Raw genomic sequence first — 10,062 nt, 5'->3', positions numbered from 1 at the left:
GAGCTTTCTGCCAAAAATCTAATTGGTCACTAAAAAATTAAATAAAATAATTTGGCCTCCCCTTAAGCATGTCTTGGTTTTCTTTTGTGACTCTGTGTGTGTGTCTGTTAATTATCTTGATTGCCTTCTAGTGCATCAATAGAAATACTTTGTGTTTCTGAGTTTTTAACTGTCTCAGCCTTAATTAGGAAATTCAATAGCTCAGAATTTCTTGTGTTTCAAAAAAAAAAATTCCTTTTTGGTAAGTCATTTTACATTCTTTTTGTTTACTGAAAATTCAGATTTCAAGAAAGTTGGGCAATCACACATTCAAATTCATACTTCAATGCTCCTTAAATATTTTCATAGTAAGTGGATATTAAACTAGTTGATAGGGAATAGTAGCAGTGACAAAAAGGCATGGATGGGGCAAGTGAAACTTCGTATTTTGTAACAGATTTGTCTCTTCCTGATAGCTGTGTCAGAAAACACATTCCGACATATAAAATTCTAAAGGAATTGGATTGTAGATTAGTCTTGACGTGATGAGAAGGTAACGTAGATTTGCGGTTACTAATCCAGTGTTTAAAAAAGATGAACAAATTTAGGAAATGTGTGAAATTTATGTAAGAGAGAAAAGCGTTTTTAAGGTTTGAGGTCCACTGGAAAAAAAGAAATCTCTGCTCTAGTGTACTGAGAACAGTACGTAGGAACAAAACGCCAGCTTTGGTCCCAGCTGAGGTGGCTCTGCAGTGTGGATGGTGTTTTCAGAGGTACATGTTAAGTAACATCAGCCGTGTTTGTGCCTCCTGCGCTGCAGCTGTCGAGACAGCATCGCAGCGACCCGTGGGGGGGGGGATTGGCAGTATCCACTAACACAGCCCTGAAACAAGATTGGTCAAAAGCTAATAAGAAGTAAGGGAGGGTTTCTTGGCTTGTTTATAGAAATTGATTATATAACTGCAAAATTTTTCATTATAATGCTGTTAGGCTATTTACATGTTCTACACTTAAGAGTTCATACAAAATTTGTTTCACCCCAAAGACTCGGAGGTTTGTTGTCTTGCAAAATAGACCTGTATTGATGCACTTGAGGTAAATGTGTGGCCTCAACAGCCCAGTTTCTTGTCTAATCTAAATACTCTATAATTTACTGTGCCCTAGCTTATCTTCTAAAAATGAACAAAACCACTCCTCCACTCCTCTTTTTTTTTTTTTTTTCCTCATTTTTTTTAAATAAACAGTATTTGGCCAAAGAAGAATTCCAGTGGAATCTCACTGAGGATGACTCAAGTAGACTGTAAGTCCCAGTTTACTATATTTGGTATATGCTGTATTGATCTGCTTTTGTACTCCCCCCCCCCCTTTTTTTTTTTGGCCTGAGTGTCACTCAAGTGCAAAGGAAAATGACTTAACGATTCCCCATAGCTTTAGGCAATAGTTTTGGCTAGTCATCTTGCCAAATAGCTTGACAAGAGCGAGTTTCCATCAGACCTGTGGGTTGGTATTATTTAAAAGGAGGTGTCCTTTTTCCCACTTATTATTGTCTCATTACCATCAGCCTCTCTTCTGCCCCTTGAAGCTGATGTGGAACTATGTAGTTTTAATGCTAACTCTGATCCTGTGTAAAACTTATCAATGTAACACGTCTTTGTTTCTGCCCTGTTTTCCCAATACATCCTCAGGATTACAGAATTTGTTAAATGTAAAGTGCTGACAATTCTCAGCTCCTCAGTCAATTCTTTTAAATCTGTTGGATGAGACTTCTGAAGCCTTGAAATTTAAAAATTCCCATACCTTGTTGCACCATGAAGGGTAAGATGACAGTGTTCCATCTGGTCTTTCCTAACAGTGGGGAAAAAAACAAAGCTTATGCAGCATACTTTGGTGTCAGTATTGCTGGTCCTGTGGTCATCCAGCAGAAGGTTTGGGGCACTTCATGCTTCTGGCTTCCTGAGATCTTTGCGTTGAGCCCCTTCCTGCACAATGGACTGGTTTGTGAGACTAGAACTATGTGCAATACACACTTCAGCGGGATCACTTGAAAAACCAGGACATCGCCATTCTTAGGACCATATTCTGCACTTAATTTGTCACTTGCCCACTTTTGTCTTTCTACAGTATCATGCAGGGTTTTTCACTTTCAAGGTTTCCTTCACTTTGACAGATTTCTCAGTCGAGTTCCCTGAAAACAAGACGTATTACACGAACGTGTTGTTTCGGTTTAGAGCCAGTAAATGACAGCAAAACATCAGTGGAGTGACATTTGGAGGACTTCCTTGCAAAGTAATATAATGCCTTGTGAAGTGAACAGCCTCTAAGGAAGAAAATTAACAAAATTAGTGGATATGTTATCAGCTAGTCATGTGTCTGCTGTACAGGAATTAAATAAAGTGGTTATTAAATCTTGTGAGGTCAGGAAGGAAACAAAAGATACTGCACTTTGGTTAGGTAATGAAAATCTTTTCTGATAAAAATCTTTAGTGCAATGCTGCGCAGAACTGCAGAGGGTTCAACTGTGCGAGTTAACTACCAGCTTACTTTTAAACAGTTAAATGTCATGTGATGATGGTCCTGCAAAATTAGCTCTCTTGGAGCGCAGAAGTATTTGTTGTGTCTTCGTGGGTGGCTAAGTCTCAGCCCATTAGACACCTTCATTAATAATGGCTGGGTTGGTGCTCTACGAAAGCTAAAATCCTTCTGTCTCCCGATGCAGCAGAAGATAGAAATCCTCTGTATCTGAACTGTTACACCAGCACCTCTTCAGAGATGATACTGAATTCTTAAACAATCTGTATATGAGGCTGTGAATTTATTTTATTTGATTAATTTCTTATCCAAGGCATATTATTTCAAACAGTTCTTTTAACTCTTTTCAGAGGCTATTTTTTAAGCTTTTGCATTATAAAGCATTTGATACCTGCCACCCATTAGGGTTTTTTTTTCTTCTTTACTCAGTTTTGAGATCTAATATGAAGCCCTATAGATTATATGAAGTCCAAAGATTATAGATAGTGTTTCATTGCGATTTTGGAAATAAGCTTATTTCTGTGTATAAGGTCTTGACACTTCCACCACGCAGTTGAACACATTCCTAATTTTCTTCTGCAGTCTATTTTGCTCTTTGAATTTTGATTTCACAACGTCCTTTAAATATTTTTTCATGATATATGCCTGCCTGAACTTTTTAAGGGGAAATATTTTCTGTTGTAATTTCTAAGATGTTTTTATGTTACGGATAGGCTGGTTCTTACCCAAAAGAAGCTAGGAGGTAAGCAAGAGGTAAAGGTCATAAAGTGTTAGCATTTACCATGAAAAACTGACACGAGCTTGTTGAACAGGAACCAGAGTGTTTGAATATTTTCGATAGAAATAAATATTTAGCAGCTGTTTCACTAGAAAAGGTGGATGAAGGGCACATAAATTAAGGAGAAATACATTATCCAAAAAAGGGACCTAACCCCTGAAGTTGAGCAACAGTGTTATCAGCAATTTTAAGGCTGCGAACTTTTCTGTTTTGCTTTGAGAGCATAGAAGAATGTTATCAGAGCTAAGACAGGAAGGTCAAGAATTCCGCTGAATTTGAAAAATTTTCCTGAGGAATTAATTTGTGCAACAAACATGTCCTAGCAGAGGTACTTCTTCCCCTGTGTTGAAGTCAGCATTCCTCTCGAACATTTTTTCCCATGAGGTAATAAAATCTCATTTGTTCAAGTCCCAGGAAGGAGGCCTTCAGATCTTACAAAGCCCTCAGTTGGAAGGCTGCTTTTGTACTTATGTTTAACCTTAGCTCAGTGGCACAGTGTGTGGCAGATGTAGTCGCTTCATCCGAGTGGTTCATAAACCCTTTTCATTAGTTCGAGAATTTCACTGGTTATGTGTACTTACTCTGTAGGTTGTCACTGGTCAGTGAACTGGTGTGATTTCTCTAATTTATACCTGAAAGAGGAAGTGGGAATCAAGGATTTTTCTTGTATTGATATGATGTTGCTGAGTCTTTAGTTGTAGTTCAGTAAGTGGCTGTATGTATTGCAAGAAGTGGTGTAATCACTGTTGCCATTTTGCCATTCTTAAGGTCGTGGAACAAGGTTTTGAGTAGAGGCTGTTTCTATTAAAGATGTAATTTGCCTCTTTAATGAAGCAGTGTGCTTTCATCAGCACACTTTAATTTGCAAATGTCCTTATAAGTGGTGACGGCAAAGGCCATGAAAACACAAAATTTACTTTGTTTTTTATTCCCTGAAACAAGACCTGGAGCTACATTCAGTCAAGGGCTTAATATACAGAATCAGGCTTTTCTCTTGTTTTCTCTCATCACCTGAATCTTGTGTTCTTTAGTGCCTGGTGACATAGCTGCACAAGAAAGAATAAGGTGTGTCCTTACTTAAAGTGAAATATAACTTGAGATGTGTCATTTGCTTTTATGTGTATATAGCATGAAGCTTTTGTAAGTTTAATTCCTAGCATCAGAATATTCAGCAATTACATGTTGTCATAGCTAGAATATCGATAGGTCATTGTAGGAATCAATGAAGTTGTAAATTGATAGACTTTGTCCAAATTTTAAACATTCTTTGTTTGCATGCACTAAAGAAAGTGGTGATATTTTTTGTGCCCTGTACTAGGAGCAAAAAGGAAAACAATTGACCAGACAGGTAGGAAAACGTACCCGGTAAAACAAGGTCAACTACTAGAGCGAAGCAGCATAGATGTCACCATGAGTTTATGTTGGAAGGAAAGATACTGCAAGAAAAAATATTATCTCCTGAAGTATCTGAAGTTTCTTTAAGAAATTTAAGGGATTTTAATGACTAGATGAAACACAGTTTGCTTCCAGCTCTTGACTGGGACCATCTGGGAACTGACAGTGTGAGCTGACAGGTCTTGCAACTGACTTTTCCTCCGACTGATCAGTACCTACTGTTTATTACTATAAATTGCACATTGGCATAGCATTCTTAATGGCTAGCGCTGCTTCAGGAGTCACAAACTGCTGTATGAGCACTTACTGCTCTCAGGTTCCCACGAGTTTTTAGAAGCAGCCAGATAAACTATGTATGTGCATGTTAGCAGCCTTCATGTTTTACAGCTGGGAAAACAGGCATGCAGAAGTGAACCAGCTTGCTTGAGATCCCTCACCCAGGAAGAGAATCATAGTGCCTGGAGCTCCAGCCATGTTTTGCCTTTGCCAGTACACATGGTTGCTGTGTGATCTGCAAGTCTTCCTTGTCCCGCTGTGCAGCATGTAAAATGCAATTAATACAGCGTTCTGCTTTGAAATGTTTGTGGTGTGATAGGACTGGTGAGGTAAATCAGTCTGCGTTCAGGTTTTGTGTTGTGTACAGTTTTATTACACAATAGTTTCAGTAATTTGCACATGAAAGATGACATTTTTCTCCACCCTTTTTTTGGACCCTTTGATACAACATATAAGCTATACACACCATTGTCCTCTCCCCACGGCCAGCAGTGGGGAGGCTGATAAGTCAGCAGTTTGTGTTTGTGAGCTGTTGCTCTCCACTGCTGTACAAACATGCTGCAGCCAGCAGCTGGCTGAGAGGGCCAGGGGCACGCATGGTATCTTCATAGTTCCTTGAGTTTACATTTGCTTTATCTTCAGGCTTCCATTAGATATTGAAAGAAAGAGGCCCAGTCTTTCTCAAGAGAGTATCTTCCTCCAGGAGGACAGGAGGTGAAGTTTACAAATGCCCCAGTCTCTACTGCCAGCCAGTCCTTCTTAACCCCTCAAGCCTTCCCATCACCTTACCCAACTGTTTTCTTTACTCTTCACTGCACCTGTGTCTTTTCTCTTGGATTTCCCCCTAAATGTATTTCATGGTTTTTAGTTTCCCTCCCTTTGCTGTAAGTGCTCATCCATGTAGGTTTTTTTCACCTGAAAAATGAGTATACCTACTGTGTTCAGGGTACACTTCCTCTGAGACAGTATGTATTTTTTTCTAAAGGAAGGCTAGATTTTTACAAGATGCAATAATTCTCTTGAGATTTTTCCTGTCAACCAGGTATGAATTGAACTGTCAAGCCTCAATAACCATAACATACCTAACTTGATGTCCTGGAGGACTAGAAATGACTGATGTTCTGGCCCACACAGATACCACAGAATTTATCTGTCAAACACCCAAACAATTAAGAGTTTAAGAACTGTTTTCTCAGAGATCAGGAAGTCTGAGAAGTCTAACCATGGGTGGTTGCTGGCAGAAGGACATGCCAGGAAGATGTAAATATGGTCTGCAGCTTTGAGGCTCATGAGCCAAGGCTTTTTGTGCAATTTGCCAGGCTGGGTCTGCTGTGTGGGAGCCTGTCAGTCACAAGTACTGCCTGCTTGCTGCTTGTGTCCTCCTCAGCCTCCAGCTTGTAGGAAGGTGCCTTTCTGTGTGTCCAGTGGTAGTTCAGTGGTTAGCTATACATTTCTGACCTGGTTGTGTGATAGGCAATTTAAGGTAAGAGTTTACACTGCTCCTTTGAAAGGGTCTTATGTTTTATGATCCTTTTTTAAATTCATTACCACATACCAGATTGGTTCAGTAGTACGTACAAGGTCTGCATTCCTTCAGGTACCATGGCAGAGTTAGGAAGTGCCTTCCCCAAATCACTTCCATACATTTTAGGGCAAAACCAAAAAGAAGTATTATACATGCCACATATGCACCAAGCATACTGTTTATGCTGTTCATAGCCTTCAAGGACTGTTCACATCTGCAGGGTGATGCTCTGTACCATTTGTGCCATTTTCCTTTCTTCACTTCTCAGTCTCATTCATCAGTTTAATGATAAGGGACTTCCTGGAAAGGTTTCCTGAATTTACTTACCCATGTGGCAGTTTAGTTAATTACCCACACATCTTCCCATAAAGTAGCTCTCAGATAAGGTTCTGCTTGCTTTAATATGTATCTATATTTTCTGTCATATGTTGGTAAGATAATCTTTTAGTTTCCAAGACAGCTATTATAACTGACTTCCAAGGGGAAAGCTTCAGACCCTTTCAAGAGACCCCCCCAGTACATACACAAGGCAGGGGAGATGGATGCATCTAAAAGCCAGACACAAGTGGGAGAAAAGTGTCAGTCCACTTACTCCCCATACCCTGCACCCTAAAATTGCAGCATCCAGTGCCACATCTCTTTGTTATATTCCCCCTGACCTGTGCCACCTATTTCTTTGGCCTTCCCTCTTAATCCCCATCCATAGTCCTCATTTATGCCAAATTATAACTCTGAAGGAAAATGTTCTCCCATAATACCTTATTCTGCTGCTCTTTTATCACACACTGATCTACATGCATTTCATTAATTTCAAAATTATTTCCAATGTCTTTTGAGCTCTTGTGCTGAAACTACATTTCCTCTGCATAAATGAAAACAAGTACCCCAAAGGCTTTAATATTGGAACCTGCAGAGTTTTCTCCCATTTCGGTCAAGGGTAGAATTTCAAATTTATAACCACCAAGACTGAATTCAACAGCAGCCATATGACTGATTTCTTGCTGCATGTAAGTTAATTTCCATAAAAAGAAAATGGTAACGCAGGTACCATTACTTTGTCCACACAGGAAACTGATCAATGAACTATGCCTGTGACAGAACTAAACTCCTATTTTCAAGACTTCATTTTCACTTTTGATTTTTCAATAGTGAATTTTAAAAATATTTATCTATCTTTATTGTTCTGACTATGATGCTGTTTGGGTTAAATGTTGAAGCTCCGGAGAGCCATAGCTGGGTACACAGGGATGAACAAGCAACATATGCATTGAAATTTCTGTCTCTAGAAGTGTTGAGGTGAATGAAGGGGTCAGGTAAGGACCCCCAGTTCTTGTGAGCCCCCACCGGGATCACACAGTCAGCAGCCTCCGTAATCTTGTGAAACGTGCCAGCACTGATGGCAACATCAGTGTATTTCAGAGTGTTTAGGGAAGGCAGCCTTCCAACAAAAATGGGTTTTCCCTTCACAGCATCAGAAATAGCACCACTGAGAGGGCAACCTTCACACCTAAATAGCCTTGAGACAAAACAGAAACTTCTGTACATGCAAGATGGCCTGTTTTAATTCCTTCCCACTGTGACAACACCGAAGAGTTAACCTGTACTGATGTTACAACTGATTATTTCCACTCTTGTGGAATGTTGCATCAATTTTAACACAAACATGCCCTACTTTTCAAATACTGTAGGGGCACACTGTGAACATGTCGGGGAAAGTAAAAGTAGTCTTGACGAAGTCTTGCAGTCTTGATCCAAATGCCACCTCGGTAACAAATTTCTTAGGAAGGGCTTTTCTTACTTTTAACATTACTGAGATGGTTATGTGAGTGGAGCCCTTAGGACTGTGAAGGATGGTGCTTTCCCTCTGGGCTTCATTAAGATACTGAAGAAGGAATGGCAAGCTGATACCTGATGACTAAAGGAAGGAATTCTTTGCTGACATAGAAACCCATCTCCATATTGTTTTCCTCAGTTACAGCCAGCTCCCCCGACCTTGCTTTTTAAGGACCTCTAGCACACCTCCACCCTTCCTTAACTTCCTACCCCAAGTCCTTTTCTTGCTAGAAATGCAAGGAAGTTGTTTTACACACACATTAGTAACCAGAAGCACAATCAGTATCTTTTTGTTTCACTTCCAGGGAGCATTGACCCCACTTAGACAAAGAGATGATGAGGAAAGAAAAGAGTTAAGAGATAAAAGGTTAAAAAATCCACATTACTACTAAGGTAAAAGATGAAACATGCTATGTGCATGTGCAATACAGAAGAACACTGGTATATTTGCTTTAACAGATGGAGTTACTGTGGCAGGTATCTTTAAAGCATATGTATATAGTTTTTGGTATGCTATGCATTGCATATAGCTTAAAGGTCCAATAGTAGGGAAAGTCCAGTGCCAAGGCCTCTTAGGGAATAGGCTGAGTTCCCTCTAGTGGCTTGCTGTGGCATCTCGGAGAGGTGGCCCTGAAAGGACCCGTTCGGGGAGCAGCAACTCATCTCTCCTCGTTACAGCTCTGCCCAGAACCCATACTTGTATTAGGCAGCTGAAGGGTATAATCACTGAGTAATTCTTAGTGAAGGCCTAATTGCAAGTTAATTTAAAGTCAGTTATGTAAACAGATTAAATCAATCCTTCCCTATATTTATTTTTCACCACATCACACACAGATTCAAGCACCCTTCAAAATTCTCTGTCTGCTTTACTCTGCTGCTTCATTGAGTTGATGTCCACTGCTAATATTTGCTGCTGTTAATACCTGCATTAGGCAGAGGCTTTGTGAGATGACAGTGAGTCATAATCATCTGTGTGATGTCATCAGGCACTCTGGGGGAAGGCTCTGCAGATGGAAAACACAGCCAGCAGTAGCTCAATCCGTATTTGTGGCTCAGTGTAATACACTTACTTGTAGTGAACATCAGGCATTAATTTATTAGGCAAAAATATTTTTGAATTATTGTTGTACTGGTGCGTCATAACACCGAAAGGACAGCAACCAAGAAAGAAGAAAGCAAAAAAGAAGTTAATATTTTTGTTTTTCTTCAGTTCATGTTTTACCAAAAAGGCAGCTGGAGATTAGGACGAGTGAATTAGGCAGGAAAACTTCATTTCTAAAAGAAGAAATCCGGTGCACTTTTGGCAGTGTTCAAAATATTCTAAAAATAGTGTCTTTTGTAAAACACAAACTTATGATTGGGTCCCTGGGGTTTTAAAAATATAGAAAAATCATATTCCCTACTGTGAACTTATGAACTTTGGAGGAAATTTCAATAAATAAAACTGTATGCTGTTGCTCTCTATCCTATGCTTTTATCATAGGAAGCACAGTTTAGAATATGCCATAAATCAAGGGCCTAAAAGTTAGACACCTATGTCTAACCCCAGGTGATTCGAGTCCAAAGAAACCTCCTCTAAGTTCTTACAGAGTAGTATAAAATCTGATGCTTTTTTCATCTCTCCTCCAAACTCTTCTTTTTAAAAAATATTTATAATTAATTTGGTTAATTATGGTATTCATAAATGCAAGTAAATTACAATACTTTCCAGGCCTGCTGCATTTCAACTTCAGTGATATTTTTCAGC

Source organism: Empidonax traillii, unplaced genomic scaffold (genome assembly GCF_003031625.1).
Source record: "Empidonax traillii isolate 1590-97213 ecotype Southwest subspecies unplaced genomic scaffold, ASM303162v1 scaffold491:size805508, whole genome shotgun sequence".
NCBI lineage: Eukaryota > Metazoa > Chordata > Aves > Passeriformes > Tyrannidae > Empidonax > Empidonax traillii.
This window is presented reverse-complemented; position numbering follows the sequence as displayed.